Genomic DNA, 23,746 nt, shown 5'->3' on the forward strand with positions numbered 1-23,746 from the left:
ACAGAGAGAGACAGTTACACATTACTGTAACCTGTGTGACTGCCTGAGAGACACAGAGACAGTTACACATTACTGTAACCTGTGACTGCCTGAGAGACACAGAGAGACAGTTACACATTGCTGTAACCTGTGACTGCCTGAGAGACACAGAGAGACAGTTACACATTGCTGTAACCTGTGACTGCCTGAGAGACACAGAGACAGTTACACATTACTGTAACCTGTGACTGCCTGAGAGACACAGAGAGAGACAGTTACACATTACTGTGACTGCCTGAGAGACACAGAGAGAGACAGTTACACATTACTGTAACCTGTGACTGCCTGAGAGACACAGAGAGAGACAGTTACACATTACTGTAACCTGTGACTGCCTGAGAGACACACAGAGAGACAGTTACACATTATTATAACCTGTGACTGCCTGAGAGACACAGAGAGAGACAGTTACACATTACTGTAACCTGTGACTGCCTGAGAGACACAGAGAGAGAGACAGTTACACATTACTGTAACCTGTGACTGCCTGAGAGACACAGAGAGAGAGAGACAGTTACACATTACTGTAACCTGTGACTGCCTGAGAGACACAGAGACAGTTACACATTACTGTAACCTGTGTGACTGCCTGAGAGACACAGAGACAGTTACACATTACTGTAACCTGTGTGACTGCCTGAGAGACAGAGACAGTTACACATTACTGTAACCTGTGACTGCCTGAGAGACACAGAGAGAGACAGTTACACATTACTGTAACCTGTGTGACTGCCTGAGAGACACAGAGACAGTTACACATTACTGTAACCTGTGACTGCCTGAGAGACACAGAGACAGTTATACATTACTGTAACCTGTGACTGCCTGAGAGACACAGAGAGACAGTTACACATTGCTGTAACCTGTGACTGCCTGAGAGACACAGAGACAGTTACACATTACTGTAACCTGTGACTGCCTGAGAGACACAGAGAGAGACAGTTACACATTACTGTGACTGCCTGAGAGACACAGAGAGAGACAGTTACACATTACTGTAACCTGTGACTGCCTGAGAGACACAGAGAGAGACAGTTACACATTACTGTAACCTGTGACTGCCTGAGAGACACACAGAGAGACAGTTACACATTATTATAACCTGTGACTGCCTGAGAGACACACAGAGAGACAGTTACACATTACTGTAACCTGTGACTGCCTGAGAGACACAGAGAGAGACAGTTACACATTACTGTAACCTGTGACTGCCTGAGAGACACAGGGAGAGACAGTTACACATTACTGTAACCTGTGACTGCCTGAGAGACACAGGGAGAGACAGTTACACATTACTGTAACCTGTGACTGCCTGAGAGACACAGCGAGAGACAGTTACACATTACTGTAACCTGTGACTGCCTGAGAGACACAGAGACAGTTACACATTACTGTAACCTGTGACTGCCTGAGAGACACAAAGAGACAGTTACACATTACTGTAACCTGTGACTGCCTGAGAGACACAGAGAGACAGTTACACATTACTGTAACCTGTGACTGCCTGAGAGACACAGAGAGAGAGACAGTTACACATTACTGTAACCTGTGACTGCCTGAGAGACACAGAGAGAGAGACAGTTACACATTACTGTAACCTGTGACTGCCTGAGAGACACAGAGACAGTTACACATTACTGTAACCTGTAACTGCCTGAGAGACACAGGGACAGTTACACATTACTGTAACCTGTGACTGCCTGAGAGACACAGAGAGAGACAGTTACACATTACTGTAACCCGTGACTGCCTGAGAGACACACAGAGAGAGACAGTTACACATTACTGTAACCTGTGACTGCCTGAGAGACACACAGAGAGACAGTTACACATTACTGTAACCTGTGACTGCCTGAGACACAGAGAGGGACAGTTACACATTACTGTAACCTGTGACTGCCTGAGACACAAAGAGAGACAGTTACACATTACTGTAACCTGTGACTGCCAGAGACACAGAGAGGGACAGTTACACATTACTGTAACCTGTGACTGCCTGAGAGATACAGAGAGAGACAGTTACACATTACTGTAACCTGTGACTGCCTGAGAGACAGAGTGAGACAGTTACACATTACTGTAACCTGTGACTGCCTGAGAGACAGAGTGAGACAGTTACACATTACTGTAACCTGTGACTGCCTGAGAGACAGAGTGAGACAGTTACACATTGCTGTAACCTGTGACTGCCTGAGAGACACAGAGAGAGACAGTTACACATTACTGTAACCTGTGACTGCCTGAGAGACACAGAGAGAGACAGTTACACATTACTGTAACCTGTGACTGCCTGAGAGACACAGAGAGAGACAGTTACACATTACTGTAACCTGTGACTGCCTGAGAGATACAGAGAGAGACAGTTACACATTACTGTAACCTATGACTGCCTGAGAGACACAGAGAGAGACAGTTACACATTACTTTAACCTGTGACTGCCTGAGAGACACAGAGAGAGAGACAGTTACACATTACTGCAACCTGTGACTGCCTGAGAGACACAGAGAGAGAGACAGTTACACATTACTGTAACCTGTGACTGCCTGAGAGACACAGAGACAGTTACACATTACTGTAACCTGTAACTGCCTGAGAGACACAGGGACAGTTACACATTACTGTAACCTGTGACTGCCTGAGAGACACAGAGAGAGACAGTTACACATTACTGTAACCTGTGACTGCCTGAGAGACACAGAGAGAGAGACAGTTACACATTACTGTAACCTGTGACTGCTTGAGAGACACAGAGACAGTTACACATTACTGTAACCTGTGACTGACTGAGAGACACAGAGAGAGACAGTTACACATTACTGTAACCTGTGACTGCCTGAGAGACACAGAGAGAGACAGTTACACATTACTGTAACCTGTGACTGCCTGGGAGACACAGAGAGAGACAGTTACACATTACTGTAACCTGTGACTGCCTGAGAGACACAGAGAGACAGTTACACATTACTGTAACCTGTGACTGCCTGAGAGACACAGAGAGACAGTTACACATTACTGTGACTGCCTGAGAGACACAGAGAGGGACAGTTACACATTACTGTAACCTGTGACTGCCTGAGAGACACAGAGAGACAGTTACACATTACTGTAACCTGTGACTGCCTGAGAGACACAGAGAGACAGTTACACATTACTGTGACTGCCTGAGAGACACAGAGAGGGACAGTTACACATTACTGTAACCTGTGACTGCCTGAGAGACACACAGAGAGACAGTTATACATTACTGTAACCTATGACTGCCTGAGAGACACAGAGAGACAGTTACACATTACTGTAACCTGTGACTGCCTGAGAGACACAGAGAGACAGTTACACATTACTGTAACCTGTGACTGCCTGAGAGACACAGAGAGACAGTTGCACATTACTGTAACCTGTGACTGCCTGAGAGACACAGAGAGAGACAGTTACACATTACTGCAACATGTGACTGCCTGAGAGACCTAGAGAGAGACAGCTATACATTACTGTAACCTGTGACTGCCTGAGAGACACAGAGAGACAGTTACACATTACTGTAACCTGTGACTGCCTGAGAGACACAGAGAGAGACAATTACACATTACTGCAACATGTGACTGCCTGAGAGACCTAGAGAGAGACAGCTATACATTACTGTAACCTGTGACTGCCTGAGAGACCTAGAGAGAGACAGTTACACATTACTGTAACCTGTGACTGCCTGAGAGACACACAGAGAGACCGTTACACATTACTGTAACCTGTGACTGCCTGAGAGACACACAGAGAGACCGTTACACATTACTGTAACCTGTGACTACCTGAGAGACACACAGAGAGACAGTTACACATTACTGTAACCTGTGACTGCCTGAAAGACACAGAGAGAGACAGTTACACATTACTGTAACCTGTGACTGCCTGAGAGACACAGAGAGAGACAGTTACACATTACTGTAACCTGTGACTGCCTGAGAGACACAGAGAGAGACAGTTACACATTACTGTAACCTGTGACTGCCTGAGAGACACAGAGACAGTTACACATTACTGTAACCTGTGACTGCCTGAGAGACACAGAGAGAGACAGTTACTTATTACTGTAACCTGTGACTGCCTGAGAGACATAGAGAGACAGTTACACATTACTGTAACCTGTGACTGCCTGAGAGACATAGAGAGAGACAGTTACACATTACTGTAACATGTGACTGCCTGAGAGACACAGAGAGAGACCGTTACACATTACTGTAACCTGTGACTGCCTGAGAGACACAGAGAGAGACAGTTACACATTACTGTAACCTGTGACTGCCTGAGAGACACAGAGACAGTTACACATTACTGTAACCTGTGACTGCCTGAGAGACACAGAGAGAGACAGTTACACATTACTGTAACCTGTGACTGCCTGAGAGACACAGAGAGAGAGACAGTTACACATTACTGTAACCTGTGACTGCCTGAGAGACACATAGAGAGACAGTTACACATTACTGTAACCTGTGACTGCCTGAGAGACACAGAGAGACAGTTACACATTACTGTAACCTGTGACTGCCTGAGAGACACAGTTACACATTACTGTAACCTGTGACTGCCTGAGAGACACAGAGAGAGAGAGTTACACATTACTGTAACCTGTGACTGCCTGAGAGAGACAGTTACACATTACTGTAACCTGTGACTGCCTGAGAGAGACAGTTACACATTACTGTAACATGTGACTGCCTGAGAGACACTGAGAGACAGTTACACATTACTGTAACATGTGACTGCCTGAGAGACAGAGAGAGACAGTTACACATTACTGTAACCTGTGACTGCCTGAGAGACACAGAGAGATAGTTACACATTACTGTAACCTGTGACTGCCTGAGAGACACAGAGAGAGACAGTTACACATTACTGTAACCTGTGACTGCCTGAGAGACACAGAGAGAGACCATTACACATTACTGTAACCTGTGACTGCCTGAGAGACACAGAGAGAGACAATTACACATTACTGCAACATGTGACTGCCTGAGAGACCTAGAGAGAGACAGCTTACACATTACTGTAACCTGTGACTGCCTGAGAGACACACAGAGAGATAGTTACACATTACTGTAACCTGTGACTGCCTGAGAGACACAGAGAGGGACAGTTACACATTACTGTAACCTGTGACTGCCTGAGAGACACACAGAGAGACAGTTACACATTACTGTAACCTGTGACTGCCTGAGAGACACAGAGAGACAGTTACACATTACTGTAACCTGTGACTGCCTGAGAGACACAGAGAGACAGTTACACATTACTGTAACCTGTGACTGCCTGAGAGACACAGAGAGACAGTTACACATTACTGTAACATGTGACTGCCTGAGAGACACAGAGAGAGACAGTTACACATTACTGTAACCTGTGACTGCCTGAGAGACACAGAGAGAGACAGTTACACATTACTGTAACCTGTGACTGCCTGAGAGACACAGAGAGAGACAGTTACACATTACTGCAACATGTGACTGCCTGAGAGACCTAGAGAGAGACAGTTACACATTACTGTAACCTGTGACTGCCTGAGAGACACACAGAGAGACCGTTACACATTACTGTAACCTGTGACTGCCTGAGAGACACACAGAGAGACCGTTACACATTACTGTAACCTGTGACTACCTGAGAGACACAGAGAGAGACAGTTACACATTACTGTAACCTGTGACTGCCTGAAAGACACAGAGAGAGACAGTTACACATTACTGTAACCTGTGACTGCCTGAGAGACACAGAGAGAGACAGTTACACATTACTGTAACCTGTGACTGCCTGAGAGACACAGAGAGAGACAGTTACACATTACTGTAACCTGTGACTGCCTGAGAGACACAGAGAGAGACAGTTACACATTACTGTAACCTGTGACTGCCTGAGAGACACAGAGACAGTTACACATTACTGTAACCTGTGACTGCCTGAGAGACACAGAGAGAGACAGTTACACATTACTGTAACCTGTGACTGCCTGAGAGACATAGAGAGAGACAGTTACACATTACTGTAACCTGTGACTGCCTGAGAGACACAGAGAGAGACAGTTACACATTACTGTAACCTGTGACTGCCTGAGAGACACAGAGAGAGACAGTTACACATTACTGTAACCTGTGACTGCCTGAGAGACATAGAGAGACAGTTACACATTACTGTAACCTGTGACTGCCTGAGAGACACAGAGAGAGACAGTTACACATTACTGTAACATGTGACTGCCTGAGAGACACAGAGAGAGACCATTACACATTACTGTAACCTGTGACTGCCTGAGAGACACAGAGAGAGACAGTTACACATTACTGTAACCTGTGACTGCCTGAGAGACACAGAGACAGTTACACATTACTGTAACCTGTGACTGCCTGAGAGACACAGAGAGAGAGAGTTACACATTACTGTAACCTGTGACTGCCTGAGAGACACAGAGAGAGACAGTTACACATTACTGTAACCTGTGACTGCCTGAGAGACACAGAGAGAGAGAGTTACACATTACTGTAACCTGTGACTGCCTGAGAGAGACAGTTACACATTACTGTAACCTGTGACTGCCTGAGAGACACAGAGAGAGACAGTTACACATTACTGTAACATGTGACTGCCTGAGAGACACAGAGAGACAGTTACACATTACTGTAACATGTGACTGCCTGAGAGACAGAGAGAGACAGTTACACATTACTGTAACCTGTGACTGCCTGAGAGACACAGAGAGATACAGTTACACATTACTGCAACATGTGACTGCCTGAGAGACCTAGAGAGAGACAGCTATACATTACTGTAACCTGTGACTGCCTGAGAGACACAGAGAGATAGTTACACATTACTGTAACCTGTGACTGCCTGAGAGACACAGAGAGATAGTTACACATTACTGTAACCTGTGACTGTCTGAGAGACACAGAGAGAGACAGCTATACATTACTGTAACCTGTAACTACCTGAGAGACACAGAGAGAGACAGTTACACATTACTGTAACCTGTGACTGCCTGAGAGACACAGAGAGACAGTTACACATTACTGTAACCTGTGACTGCCTGAGAGATACAGAGAGAGACAGACAGTTACACATTACTGTAACCTGTGACTGCCTGAGAGACACAGAGAGAGACAGTTACACATTACTGTTACCTGTGACTGCCTCAGAGACCTAGAGAGAGACAGTTACACATTACTGTAACCTGTGACTGCCTGAGAGACACAGAGAGACAGTTACACATTACTGTAACCTGTGACTGCCTGAGAGATACAGAGAGAGACAGTTACACATTACTGTAACCTGTGACTGCCTGAGAGACACAGAGAGAGACAGTTACACATTACTGTAACCTGTGACTGCCTGAGAGACACAGAGACAGTTACACATTATTGTAACCTGTGACTGCCTGAGAGACACAGAGAGAGAGACAATTACACATTACTGTAACCTGTGACTGCCTGAGAGACACAGAGAGAGACAGTTACACATTACTGTAACCTGTGACTGCCTGAGAGACACAGAGAGAGAGACAGTTACACATTACTGTAACCTGTGACTGCCTGAGACACAGAGAGAGAGACAGTTACACATTACTGTAACCTGTGACTGCCTGACAGAGACAGACAGTTACACATTACTGCAACATGTGACTGCCTGAGAGACCTAGAGAGAGACAGCTATACATTACTGTAACATGTGACTGCCTGAGAGACACAGAGAGATAGTTACACATTACTGTAACCTGTGACTGCCTGAGAGACACAGAGAGAGACAGTTACACATTACTGTAACCTGTGACTGCCTGAGAGACACAGAGAGACAGTTACACATTACTGTAACCTGTGACAGCCTGAGAGACACAGAGACAGTTACACATTACTGTAACCTGTGACTGCCTGAGAGACACAGAGAGAGACAGTTACACATTACTGTAACCTGTGACTGCCTGAGAGACACAGAGAGAGACAGTTACACATTACTGTAACCTGTGACTGCCTGAAAGACACAGAGAGAGACAGTTACACATTACTGTAACCTGTGACTGCCTGAGAGACACAGAGAGAGACAGTTACACATTACTGTAACCTGTGACTGCCTGAGAGACACAGAGAGAGACAGTTACACATTACTGTAACCTGTGACTGCCTGAGAGACACAGAGAGAGACAGTTACACATTACTGTAACCTGTGACTGCCTGAGAGACACAGAGAGAGACAGTTACACATTACTGTAACCTGTGACTGCCTGAAAGACACAGAGAGAGACAGTTACACATTACTGTAACCTGTGACTGCCTGAGAGACACAGAGAGAGACAGTTACACATTATTGTAACCTGTGACTGCCTGAGAGACACAGAGAGAGACAGTTACACATTACTGTAACCTGTGACTGCCTGAGAGACACAGAGAGAGACAGTTACACATTACTGTAACCTGTGACTGCCTGAGAGACAGAGAGACAGTTACACATTACTGTAACCTGTGACTGCCTGAGAGACACAGAGACAGTTACACATTACTGTAATCTGTGACTGCCTGAGAGACACAGAGAGAGACAGTTACACATTACTGTAACCTGTGACTGAGAGACACAGAGAGAGACAGTTACACATTACTGTAACCTGTGACTGAGAGACACAGAGAGAGACAGTTACACATTACTGTAACCTGTGACTGCCTGAGACACAGAGAGAGACAGTTACACATTACTGTAACCTGTGACTGCCTGAGAGACACAGAGAGAGACAGTTACACATTACTGTAACATGTGACTGCCTGAGAGACACAGAGAGAGACAGTTACACATTACTGTAACCTGTGACTGCCTGAGAGACACAGAGAGAGACAGTTACACATTACTGTAACCTGTGACTACCTGTGAGACACAGAGAGACAGTTACACATTACTGTAACCTGTAACTGCATGAGAGACACAGAGAGAGACAGTTACACATTACTGTAACCTGTGACTGCCTGAGATACACAGAGAGACAGTTACACATTACTGTAACCTGTGACTGCCTGAGAGACACAGAGAGAGACAGTTACACATTACTGTAACCTGTGACTGCCTGAGAGACAGAGAGAGAGACAGTTACACATTACTGTAACCTGTGACTGCCTGAGAGACACAGAGACAGTTACACATTACTGTAATCTGTGACTGCCTGAGAGACACAGAGAGAGACAGTTACACATTACTGTAACCTGTGACTGCCTGAGACACAGAGAGAGACAGTTACACATTACTATAACCTGTGACTGCCTGAGAGACACTGAGAGAGAGACAGTTACACATTACTGTAACCTGTGACTGCCTGAGACACAGAGAGAGCCAGTTACACATTACTATAACCTGTGACTGCCTGAGAGACACAGAGAGAGACAGTTACACATTACTGTAACCTGTGACTGCCTGAGAGACACAGAGAGAGACAGTTACACATTACTGTAACATGTGACTGCCTGAGAGACACAGAGAGAGACAGTTACACATTACTGTAACCTGTGACTGCCTGAGAGACACAGAGAGAGACAGTTACACATTACTGTAACCTGTGACTGCCTGAGAGACACAGAGAGACAGTTACACATTACTGTAACCTGTGACTACCTGAGAGACACAGAGAGAGACAGTTACACATTACTGTAACCTGTGACTGCCTGAGAGACACAGAGAGACAGTTACACATTACTGTAACCTGTGACTGCCTGAGAGACACAGAGAGACAGTTACACATTACTGTAACCTGTGACTGCCTGAGAGACACAGAGAGAGACAGTTACACATTACTGTAACCTGTGACTGCCTGAGAGACACAGAGAGAGACAGTTACACATTACTGTAACCTGTGACTGCCTGAGACAGAGAGAGACAGTTACACATTACTGTAACCTGTGACTGCCTGAGACAGAGAGAGACAGTTACACATTACTGTAACCTGTGACTGCCTGAGAGACACAGAGAGAGACAGTTACACATTACTGTAACCTGTGACTGCCTGAGAGACACAGAGAGAGACAGTTACACATTACTGTAACCTGTGACTGCCTGAGAGACACAGAGACAGTTACACATTACTGTAACCTGTGACTGCCTGAGAGACACACAGAGAGACAGTTACACATTACTGTAACCTGTGACTGCCTGAGAGACACAGAGAGAGACAGTTACACATTACTGTAACATGTGACTGCCTGAGAGACACAGAGAGAGACAGTTACACATTACTGTAACATGTGACTGTCTGAGAGACACAGAGAGAGACAGTTACACATTACTGTAACATGTGACTGCCTGAGAGACACAGAGAGAGACAGTTACACATTACTGTAACCTGTGACTGCCTGAGAGACACAGAGAGACAGTTACACATTACTGTAACCTGTGACTGCCTGAGAGACACAGAGAGAGACAGTTACACATTACTGTACCCTGTGACTGCCTGAGAGACACAGAGAGACAGTTACACATTACTGTAACATGTGACTGCCTGAGAGACACAGAGAGAGACAGTTACACATTACTGTAACCTGTGACTGCCTGAGAGACACAGAGAGACAGTTACACATTACTGTAACCTGTGACTGCCTGAGAGACACAGAGAGAGACAGTTACATATTGCTGTAACCTGTGACTTAGCTTATTCTGTATTTCATGTGTTTTATTTATGCTGATTTGTTTGCTTGGTGTTTGTATAGAAATGATGCTGTAACATTAATGAATAAGTCCCCTGCACCATATAAATATAATGTTATCACCAGGCTGCTACATTACTGCATTATATAAATGCTACATCACTTCTGCTCACAGATTTACCTCAGGACAGTCTGGTGCAGTCCTACAATACCTGTCAGCTCCTCCCCCAGACTCCCAGCCAATCAGCACTGCTCAATTTCCCTCCATAAGCTCCAAGCCAATCAGCACTGCTCAATTTCCCTCCATAAGCTCCAAGCCAATCAGCACTGCTCAATTTCCCTCCATAACACCCCAAGCCAATCAGTACTAATGAAATTCTCTCCATAAGACCCCAGCCAATCAGCACTACTGAAAATCTCTCCATAAGCCCCCCCAGCCAATCGACACTACTAAAATTCTCTTCATAAGCTCACCCCAGCCAATCAGCACTTCTGAAATTCTCTCCTTAAGTTCCCCCAGCCAATCAGATTAGTTACACAATAAGGTAACATGGTGTCTGTATCTAGTCTGTATGTTATATACAGTAGAATCAAGCAGTGACAGATTGCTGCTCATATCATCAGTGTGATCAGCTATAGTACTTAGTATAAGACAAGAGCTCTGTCTGTCATTTACTTGTACATTTATTTCTGTAACCACCATTATTATATGTTCTGTATCTTTATCTAAAGCTTATTTACATGATGCCTGTGGGTTTTATACATAATGTCAGTACATCAGGATGGCCACTAGAGGGCAGACTTGTATTGCTGTGATAGATACAGCTTTTGTGCTGTTTTACTAATGTCTATTTATTATTTACTGAAGCTGATATTTACTGACATTTCTGTTAACCCCTTAAGGACAAGGCCATTTTTCAATTTCTTTCCCTTAAGGACCAAGGCTATTTTTACATTTTTGCGGTGTTTGTGTTTAGCTGTAATTTTCCTCTGACTCATTTACTGTACCCACACATATTATATACAGTTTTTCTCGCCACTAAATGGACTTTCTAAAGATACCATTATTTTCATCATATCTTATAATTTACTATAAAAAAAATATAAAATATGTAGAAAAAATGGAAAAAAAAACACACTTTTTCTAACTTTGACCCCCAAAATCTGTTACACATCTACAAACGCCAAAAAACACCCATGCTAAATAGTTTCTAAATTTTGTCCTGAGTTTAGAAATACCCAATGTTTACATGTTCTTTACTTTTTCTGCAAGTTATAGGGCCATAAATACAAGTAGCACTTAGCTATTTCCAAACCACTTTTTTTCAAAATTAGCGCTAGTTACATTGGAACACTGATATCTGTCAGGAATACCTGAATATCCCTTGACATGTATATATTTTTTTAGAAGACATCCCTAAGTATTGATCTAGACCCATTTTGGTATATTTCATGCCACCATTTCACCGCCAAATGCGATCAAATAAAAAAAAATTGTTCACTTTTTCACAAATTTTTTCACAAACTTTAGGTTTGTCACTAAAATTATTTACAAACAACTTGTGCAATTATGGCATATATGGTTGTAAATGCTTCTCTGGGATCCCCTTTGTTCAGAAATAGCAGACATATATGGCTTTGGCGTTGCTTTTTGGTAATTAGAAGGCCGCTAAATACCACTGCGCACCACACGTGTATTATGCCCAGCAGTGAAGGGGTTAATTAGGGAGCATGTAGGGAGCTTCTAGGGTTAATTTTAGCTTTAGTGTAGTAGACAACCCCAAGTATTGATCTAGGCCCATCTTGGTATATTTCATGCCACCATTTCACCACCAAATGCGATCAAATAAAACAAATCGTAACATTTTTCACAATTTTAGGTTTCTCACTGAAATTATTTACAAACAGCTTGTTTAATTATGGCACAGATGGTTGTAAATGCTTCTCTGGGATAACCTTTGTTCAGAAATAGCAGACATATATGGCTTTGGCATTGCTTTTTGGTAATTACAAGGCCGCTTAATGCTGCTGCATATCATACGTGTATTATGGCTAGCAGTGAAGGGGTTAATTAGGCAGCTTGTAGGGAGCTTGCAGGGTTAATTTTAGCTTTAGTGTAGAGATCAGCCTCCCACCTGACACATCCCACCCCACAATTGTCCCCGCCATCTTAAGTACTGGCAGAAGTCTGCCAGTACTAAAATAAAAGCTATCTTTTAATTTTTTTATAGCATATTTAAATATGCTGCTGTGTAGGATCCCCCCATACCACCCAACCTCCCTGAGCCCCCCCCCCCCAGCTCTCTAATCTTCCCCCTCTCACTATTTGGTGCCATTTTGGGTACTGGCAGCTGTCTGCCAGTACCCACTTTTCAAACTTTTGTGCATTTTTTATATATATTTTTTTATTTTTCTGTAGTGTAGCTGGCCCCCCCTCAATACCCCCCTCCCCCTGTCCCAGATCCCTTTTATAAATAAAAATTTAACCCCCATCACCCGCTCCCACCACAACCGGACGGTTTATTGTTTCTATTTTTGTTGTCAAAATCTACCTGTTGCTATGATACCAATGATGTCATAGATCACTCCCACAACAAGTGTTATCAATTATGGTAATTGGTTTGGTTATGTATATATAGCAAGTGTTTGTAAACTATTTTATTATGCCTGAGGAAACAGACTGAGAAACGCGTCGCAATTATTTTACTTTTTATTAAAGTGATTTTAACTTTTAGCAAAACACTTGCTGCCTGAGTTTTGGTTATTTTTGAGGACCTTACTGGCCTATAGAAAAGCAAAGAGGACTGCTGTATCCTGTATGCCTTGGTATTAAGTCTGTTGGGTGACTGAATTGATCCCAGCTTGCCTTTGTAGCATCACTGGAGATGCTCCACCAAATGTGAGTCTAAACTTCTTATCTTATTGGTGTGTTATAACCCAAGCCAAACAATACTAGGCCATATATATATTAGGATGTTTAAAAACTGCTCCTTCAAAAATAATGAAGGGGTGCTCAAAGAATGGGAGAGTGCTCTAAACACCTGTTCTATGACCCTTATGGAGATTTTGATCAAACACAGACAGGTGTTGGTAGATGAAGTAGGCCTTGAAATTGACAACCTCCAAAAAGAAATAAACACACACAAATCATCACCCCAATTTGAAAATCTTATGAAGAACACATATGATAAAGCTGATGAATATCAACAGCAAATCATCAGCAATAAAAACAAGAAAATGGAGAGAGATGATGATGATTATTCTAAGGGCTTAGTCTACACCTACAATCGTGTCAATAGGATTTCAAGACATAATGGCCATAATAGATACATGCACAACCAAGAGAATTATAATGCAGATAACAACAATAGGAGTGAAACACAGACTGGAGTCAAGAGACCCCCTGGTCCCCCCTACAGGGACACTAATTCCCCGTGGACCAACACCAATTCCACCCCTAACACATATAATTCCAATATGTCACATCATAAAACTTTTACACCGAGCCACCAATCACATAACAATTATGCGAACCAAAGGGTACACAATCACAATCAACATTATCACAAGAATAGGGAATATCCTTCCACCTCTAATATGTACCCTTCCACACCTAATACGTATCAACAACATACTGAGGGAGCATCTAATAGCCCAGGACATAACCATCACAATACTTACAGGCAACAACCATACCATCATACGATGGGATCTAATGATACTGACCAAAGATCACAGGAACATAGTTTCTCACATCCTAACAGATTCCAAGCTTTACAGAACTTGGAGAATAAAAATGGTGAAAATAGGAATACTAACACCCCACAAGTTCCTTCTCCTTTTTTAGGGCCAGGCCACCTACATCAGGATCCTCCGGTATGGCAAGGCCATGGGGGACCGTCTTTGCCCCAAAGACAAAAAAGACCATTCGGAAACGAGGATCTAGAGGTAAATCCATCACCCGCAAAAAGGAAAAATTAGAAAAATTCAAGAAGGGGATCTTTAATCTATCATCCTATTCACTATCGGATGATGAGATTAGAGTTCTGGGGAGGGGTCTCTCTTTCAGCCCGTCCAACCATTTTAGTATGTACGAGATGTTTGTAGACATCAACAGCTATGTAAGAAAATTATCATTACAGAAATATTTTGCTGAAAAAAAGCTTAAAGATGATTCTATGAGACCCATTACCACAGATCTAATGGATGCCCATCTAAGTGATGGCTGCCTGGTATATGAACCCAGCATGCTTATAGAAGATCTATATGATGGATATATCCATACCAATTTGAGGCCAAAATCCTCTTTTGTTCCACCGAAGAGTAGTGGAAACCACATAGAGATATATGCCAACCTAGTGTTGGAGGATCTAGAGAAACTGGCCAAAAAGCAGAAAAAATTAAGATATAAAAATAATCTTAACTATAAAGAACAGAAAGCTTTGACCAGACTCATTAAAAGATCTGACCTTGTGATCAGACAGGCAGACAAGGGTGGGGCGATAGTCCTGCAGGATATGCAGGACTATTTAACTGAAGCCGATCGTATCCTCAATGATAAAGAGTATTATGAGGTGTTATGTGGGGATCCTACATCCAAGTTCTATGACCAACTTCAGGGAATCTTACAAAAAGGCTTTGACATGGGTATTATTACCAAACTGGAAAGAGACTTTTGTCTACCCAAATACCCGTGCACGGCCTTCTATTACCATCTACCCAAGGTCCACAAGGACCCCATTAAACCGCAAGGTAGACCCATTATTGCTGGAATAGGAAGCCTGACTGATTCCCTATCAGCATATATTGATAAGTTCTTACAGAAATTTGTTGTAACCTTACCCTCCTATATAAGGGACTCATCTGATTTACTGATGAAACTCAAAAACCATACCTTTGATGAACAATGCTGGTGGATCACATGTGATGTTGGAGCTTTATACTCCAACATCCAACACGAGTTAGGTATTAGAGCTGTGCGATCCTACCTGGAGGAGGATCAATATATGCCTGGTGAACAAGTTGATTTTTTGATTACACTGATCAGTTTCATATTGAAACATAATTACTTTCTCTACCAGAGCAAATATTACCTTCAAGTGAAGGGGACGGCCATGGGCACCAGGTTCGCTCCAAGCTTTGCTAACCTTTTTATGGGTAGCTTTGAACACCTGTATATCTACAACTCACAGTTTGGAGCGAACCTGGTGTTCTATGGCCGCTATATTGATGATCTCCTTTTCATCTTTAAAGGCACTGAGGAAAATATCCATAACTTTGTCACACATTTGAATAATAACAACTTCGGGATATCTTTCACATATAACATTCAAAAGGAACAAATTGAATTTCTTGATTTAGTCCTTGGTAGTTCTCCAAATGGACACGTATCATCAAAAACCTTTTTCAAGACAGTTGATTGCAACAGTTTTCTCCACTTTGAGAGCAACCACTATAAATGTTGGAAAACGAATGTCCCTTACGGACAATTTAGACGGATTAGGAGAAATTGTTCATCAATTGATGATTATGACACACAGGCCAAAATTATTGGCGAGAGATTTCTTGAAAAAGGCTATCCACCAGACCTGATATCCAGGGAGATGGATAGGGTCAGGAAAGAAGATAGGTCGAAATACTTCATCAATAAAGCTGGAAACCAGACTGTCTTCAAGGATACTAATCCCCCCCTCTTCATTACCAGATATAATTCTAACCACCTTGCAGTAAATAAAATTCTCAAGAAACATTGGTCTATCCTCACCAATGATCCTACCCTTAAGCAACTTTTGGGTGACAAACCCAAGGTAGTTTATAGGAGGGCACCAACCTTAAAAACAGCTCTAGCGCCGAGCAAAATTGTCAGGGACAAATACACCAACAATAATTTATTCCCAGGCATTCGACTGGACATTAACAAACAGAAACTTATGGTATCAAAATGTTTTAGAAAACGTTGTGGTATGTGCAGTTTCATAACACACAGAGTATCATCGTTCACATCTTTTGTTACAGGAGAATCATTTGTGATTCAGAATCGTATAACATGTGAAACATCTTTTGTAATATATTTGCTTAGCTGCAAATGTGGGGTGCAATATGTGGGCCGCACTTGCCGCAGGGTCAAAAAAAGATGGGGGGAACATTCATATAACATCAAAAAATTATCTAAATCTCACAGTGTCTCAAGACACTGTCTGAATCTCCATAAAACACTCAAAGACCCCATGAGGATAACACCCATAGAGATGATATCCAGATCCAATAAGGATGCTTTTATAACTCTCAGGAGAAGAGAATCCTTTTGGATCAAGAAATTAGTCACATTACAGCCTTATGGCTTGAATGAAAATCTAGACATGGCTTCTTTTTGATCTGACTTATTACCAGCGTAATCATTTCTAAGGCAGATCTAACAAGTTATGGTTACTCAGAATATATAGGGTACAATCCTGTCTCCGTTCAACGGCTAGGGAACTCACTTGCCTCTGCCTAATTTCTATTGGTACAGGAAGAGTCCCTTCCATTATTCCTTCACGTTTACCTTAGGGTGTCCTGACAAGGCAGACTGCTCCCTTGTATCATGTACCATATAGGGTCCTATATCAACCATTCTCAAATAATGGTTAGTTAACCCAGGTATTATTCTTTCAGATGTGTAATTCTTTATATATGGCCTCCACGACTATGCTGATGCATGGACCGAGAAAGCAGACTTAAGCTGTGCCTATCCCTATCCAATGGATTTAGAAAGCAGACATATGCTGCGCCTACCTCTATCTACTAGAAGACGGTATCCCCTTACACTAGTGAAATGATCAGTGCCTCAACTTATTATTAGTTTTTTATAAATAACATTGACTGCTTATACGTCACAAATATGGTTTGAATACCCACTTAGACCAATAAGGTGATGGTATAGGTACCTTAATTCTTGCACCTGAACCCCTTTGTTCTAGCCCTATAGCCAGGGCTAAGATCTGGTGTAGAAAGTTCTTTTATTTTAACCTTTATATTCTGGTATGAGAGAGTCCTCCTTTTCTCTTCATATTTTCCTTCTCCTATATCTTTAGCAGTATGTTATTCATACACCACGTAGAGAATATCACTATTAGAAGTGCCCGTTGGATTGGGCCATCACTCACATTTCTGCACAGCACATTACATTCTCTTCAAGTATGATCCACACACCATTCACAGAAGAACACACACTAACACCATACACATCACACTCATAATATTCACTAAGAACGATCTAACACTATATGTTGCTAATCACATATTAATATTATACACTTCCCACTCATAACCATGATGATGGCAGATCATTACAGCACAATCTGCACATCACCCTATCTCACATCACTAATTTCACTATATCATCACATCATGGATAAACACAATTTGATATTTTATTATCAGCATATGATTACAAAGGTCGGATAAATTCAACATAATAATACTATATGTTTTGATTAGAACCGAGTGTCTACTAGATGCCTATGACAGTATTACATTTGGTGCTCAGAGTTGTGACACAATGCTCTATTTATGAGTGCAGACAGTCTAGATATACTTTGGATATCACATCCCCTGCTAAATAGATAGGATCGCATAATGTTATTTGAACTGTCGTTCACGGAGTTTGCGTGGGTTGACACCTCTACACGCAAGATTGAGGTTGTACGCTTGACACACAGTATGCTGACGTTGTCAGGTTAAGCCAATCCCATCTGCACATGCCTATGCAATCATTGGTACATGTTTATACGGTATAGGAATAGTTCACACCCACCCACACAGGCCAAAGCAGCCATTGGTGTAGGATTCTATGCTATACAAATAGTTTACACCCAAATGTTTAGGCAATACCGCATACAGAGATAAACTCGGTTAAACACCGGCAAGTCACCGGATCAGTGGTAAACACACTGACATACAAGGATCGCACATATAATAGCCTTATACCCAGTGGCTGTTAATATACCTGTCATCAAGGTCTCACAAGATTTTCGTCAAACAAATTCCACCCATTTATTTTTGAAGAATCAGCTATTGTGCTTTTTGACATCAGGAAGCAGGAGTCGTATTAACGAACACTTGGGTTTGCAACATTAGTTTGACAATAAGTTTGACAGCATTGCTTTGCCTGCCCTTAACTTGTTATTAAGTCGCATATTTAATTTAACATTTTTTAAGAGGAAGTTAAGGCTGTAATTATAAAAGCACGATTTATGTAGACTGAATAGGTATGGGAAACATATCATTATATGTATTAGTTTGTTTATTTATATTTCATGAAGTACAATTTTATAGGAAATGTGTTCCTGTTCTTAACAGTGTTATGCTTATGTTTTTTATTATCATCAATACACAATGATGATTTATTTTGATGCACACAAACAATGATTTGGTCACTAGTATGGTCTGCTGAAGTTTGGTATCTGTTCTAAATTATGTTTGGGCTGTTGGTTGCCATACCAACCTCCTAGCAGACAGGTGCTAACACTTAATGACCATCAAGGTTGGAGCAATCTGACTGGCTAATTAGTAGGTATAGTTTTGTATAAAGCAAGTGTATTCTGAATGTGTTTTTATAACTTTTTAGCCTGATGAAACAGCTTGTTATAGCTGAGAAACGCGTCGCATTTTAATAAAGATTTTTACAGAAATACACTTGCTTTTTGGACATCCTTTATATTATTTACATGCTGTTCAAATTTTGATTGGCACCTGAGAGTTAATCTGCTTTCACCTGGAGGTATCAGTCTACTGGGCGACTGTTTGGTTCCAGCTCGCAGTGTATGCACCTGCAGGTGCTTTGGATCTTGTAAGTAGGATTGCTCAGATTGCTATTCACTTGTATAAACGTTACTGGGCTATGGTTTGCATATTTTGTGTCCACTCAGGAACCTGTTAATCACTATCACCAAGGACCACAACTGATACGTGAGATACAGCAGTGAGCTGGACCACTGAGAGGCTCCAGTCCGCTTCAATAGCACCATTGGGTGCGTCTCCTTTGTGAGTATCCAATTGCAACCTTGTGAATTGTTATATCTGGTATCTGGCTATACTAGGCCATGTTTGGCGCCTCTGTGTTTTCTTTTTTTCTTTTTTTCTAGGCCATATAGGCTTTTTGTGTTTTTATATCTCTCTATACAGATTCTGTATTAGTCCAGGAGGTCGGTCTGCTGGGTGACTGTTATAGATCCCAGACTGTGTCATTAGCACCATCTGAGGTGCTTCAATATATGTGAGTGCATTCATTTATCATATATATTATCCTCTGGAATCTGCAATATTGGGCCATGTGGCGCATCTCTTTCTGTTTGTTGTTCTAGATTGCTGTATTTGGATCCTGGCCTGGACCACCACAGATTGCTGCCTCTGTATATTATCCTCAAGATTTCCACAAAAGGACATTTTACCATTGTTGTACCATCAATTAATATCTATCTACATTGGGTGATATCTAATTAGTCCTATGATTATTGTGTGTTAAATAATCTTTTACCAATGGGTTATATCTAAAAACTCTTATTTTTATGGTGCGATAATATATATTTGTATAATCTATCTATCTTAGTTATACTATAGTATAAGTTATTTTTCCACTTTGTGTGTTCTCAAGGGCGCCCCCTATTTCATCTTTTGTTTTTGAGTACTATAATTATATTATCATTGTACTAACGTGTCTTTATCTGAGGCTACAGGAGCACTGCAGGATGTAACTATGTGTTTAACTCATCTGTAGGTATTAAATACACAGTAAAATAAATATTGTGTTTTATATAAAACTAGTCCTAAAGCCCGTTGACACGGGCCGTGTTGTGTGATATATATATCTCTCTCTCTCTCTCTCTCTCTCTCTCTCTCTCTCTCTCTCTCGATCAGCTGTGCTGCCCGCTCCTCGCGCTGCTGTCGGGTGGGTGCGCGTGCGATCAGCTGCAAGAGTTTGTCTGAACTGCGCATGACGGCTTCAGACAAACTCTTGTCTTTTATAATATAGGATGCTCTGATGAAATAGATGGTATTTGTGTTATATTACAGTATAAATGTATTAGTGCTTTTTTTGTATTTAAATAATATAAATTGTATTCCTCCGTTTTTACTTTATTAATTCTGCTGGAACGCTGAAGAATTTCATTATAGAGGTGAATATTTATCTCATAAAGATTCAAATGAGAGATTTTTTTGCCTGTTACATTGTGTGTAATTAGCAGGTGATATCCCATCATCCTCTGGGAGAATTAACATAATTAGATTGCTCCATCTTTACCACATTACTCTTAATTCGGTCTATCACAGGATGAAGGGGAGACATCTTTATTGTGGTACTGGGGAGAGTTACAGGATGAAGGGGAGACATCTTTATTGTGGTACTGGGGAGAGTTACAGGATGAAGGGGAGACATCTTTATTGTGGTAATGGGGAGAGTTACAGGATGAAGGGGAGACATCTTTATTGTGGTAATGGGGAGAGTTACAGGATGAAGGGGAGACATCTTTATTGTGGTACTGGGGAGAGTTACAGGATGAAGGGGAGAAACCTTTATTGTGGTACTGGGGAGAGTTACAGGATGAAGGGGAGACACCTTTATTGTGGTACTGGGGAGAGTTACAGGATGAAGGGGAGACATCTTTATTGTGGTACTGAGGAGAGTTACAGGATGAAGGGAAGACACCTTTATTGTGGTACTGGGGAGAGTTACAGTGATCATAACATGGTCACATTTGAAATCTCTTTTCATATGCAGTGTTTTAAAGGCTTAACTAAGACTTTTAATTTCAAGAAAGCAAAATTCAACGATTTAAGGAAATCATTAAATAATATAAATTGGGACAATGTATTTTCTAATAAAAATACAGAGGATAAATGGATAATATTTAAAAATGTGTTAAATAAATATACATATCAATACATACCATATGGTTATAAAAATAAAAATAAAAAAAATAAGCCGTTATGGCTAAATAAAAATGTGTTAAAAGAAATTAGGAAAAAACGTAGGGCATTTAAATTATTAAAAGAAAATAGTACAGACTCAGCATACAATATTTATAAGGAATGTAACAAAGCATGCAAAAAAGCAATCAAATTAGCCAAAATTGAAAATGAAAAATTAATTGCCAAGGATTCTAAGTCTAACCCTAAAAGGTTCTTTAAGTACATAAATAGCAAAAAATCTAAGAAGGATAATATAGGTACATTAAAATGTGTGGAGGGTAGCATGATAAATAATGACAGGGAAAAGGCTGAGGTACTAAACCAGTTTTTTTCTTCAGTATACACAAGAGAGGAACCATTGAATGATACTTTGGAACAGAATAGAACATGCCAGTCCATACCACTAACTGGGTTTTGTTTAGAGGATATCAGGAAAAAACTAAAAAATATTAAGGTAAATAAAACTCCAGGCCCAGATGGAATACACCCAAGGGTGTTAAGTGAACTTAGCACTGTTATAGACAAACCTTTACTCTTCATTTTTCAAGACTCATTATCCTCAGGCATGGTACCCCAGGATTGGCGTAAAGCTGATGTGGTGCCACTCTTCAAAAAGGGAAGCAGGGATGATCCAGGAAGCTATAGACCAGTTAGTCTGACATCAATAGTGGGGAAGATATTTGAAGGGATTATAAGGGATTATATTGATGAGCATATTCGTGTAAACAAGATTATGAGTTCTAATCAGCATGGCTTTAGGAGAAATAGATCATGTCAAACTAATCTAATTAGATTCTACGAGGAAGTAAGTAAAAATATAGATAAAGGGGAATCAGTTGATGTGATATACTTAGATTTTGCAAAGGCATTTGATACAGTGCCACATGAGAGATTAATGCACAAAATTAAGGGACTGGGAATAGCTGAAAATGTTAGCTCATGGATAAATAACTGGATAAAAGATAGGGAGCAACGAGTAGCAGTAAATGGATCATACTCAGATTGGACAAAGGTAATCAGTGGCGTCCCCCAGGGATCAGTACTGGGCCCTGTTCTTTTTAATATTTTTATAAATGACTTGGAGCAAGGATTAAATAGCGACATCTCTATTTTTGCAGATGATACTAAGTTAAGTAAGGTCATTAGGTCAGAGCAGGATGAACTCTCTTTGCAAAGGGATTTGCTAAAATTAGAACTATGGGCAAGTGAATGGAAAATGAGATTTAATACGGAAAAATGTAAGGTTCTACATTTTGGAAGTAAAAATAAGCAGGCTATGTATTTTTTAAATGGGACAAGACTTAGCCAAACACAGGAGGAAAGGGATTTGGGAGTAGTAATAGATAACAAGCTAAAGATGAGTGCACAATGCAGGGCAGCGGCTTCAAAGGCTAATAAGATACTAGCATGTATTAAAAGAGGCATTGATTCAAGGGAGGAAAGCATAATTCTGTCATTATATAAAGCCCTGGTAAGACCTCACCTTGAGTTTGGAGTGCAGTTCTGGGGACCGATTGCTAAAAAAGATATTGCAGAACTAGAAAAAGTTCAGAGAAGGGCCACAAAGCTAATAAGGGGATTGGAGAAATTAACCTATGAGGAGAGGCTAGCCAAACTGGGTCTGTTCTCTTTAGAAAAAAGGCGCTTGAGAGGTGACATGATTACTTTATATAAATATATTCAAGGCCCATATACAGAGATGGCAGAAGCTCTTTTTATTCCAAGAAAATTGGTTCTGACAAGAGGTCATAATTTAAGGTTGGAGGAAAGGAGATTTAATCTCCTGCAACGGAAACGTTTTTTCACTGTAAGAGCAATAAAATTGTGGAACTCATTACCAAAGGAGGTAGTGAATGCCAATACCATAGATACATTTAAAAATAGTCTGGATAAATTTCTGTATATAAACAAAATTCATGGATATGATTGCTAGTATTAAATGGGTCACATTTTAATGGGGTTATTTAAGCTTAACTGGAGCTTTTTGTAAGTATTTTAGATTTGTATAGGTTGAACTCGATGGACTTCAGTCTTTTTTCAACCTTATCTACTATGTTACTATGTTACTATGTAAGGGGAGACACCTTTATTGTGGTACTGG

The 23,746-nt window shown here is 41.2% G+C and overlaps 1 protein-coding gene across 1 annotated transcript in view; it reads right to left on the reverse strand.

The window, feature by feature from the left end:
- The window catches only part of LOC128667036 (H-2 class I histocompatibility antigen, Q9 alpha chain), a 215,021-nt gene that overhangs the window by 177,709 nt on the left and 13,566 nt on the right, over positions 1–23,746 (reverse strand). The window lies entirely within an intron of this gene.

This window comes from Bombina bombina, chromosome 7 (genome assembly GCF_027579735.1).
Source record: "Bombina bombina isolate aBomBom1 chromosome 7, aBomBom1.pri, whole genome shotgun sequence".
Lineage (NCBI taxonomy): Eukaryota > Metazoa > Chordata > Amphibia > Anura > Bombinatoridae > Bombina > Bombina bombina.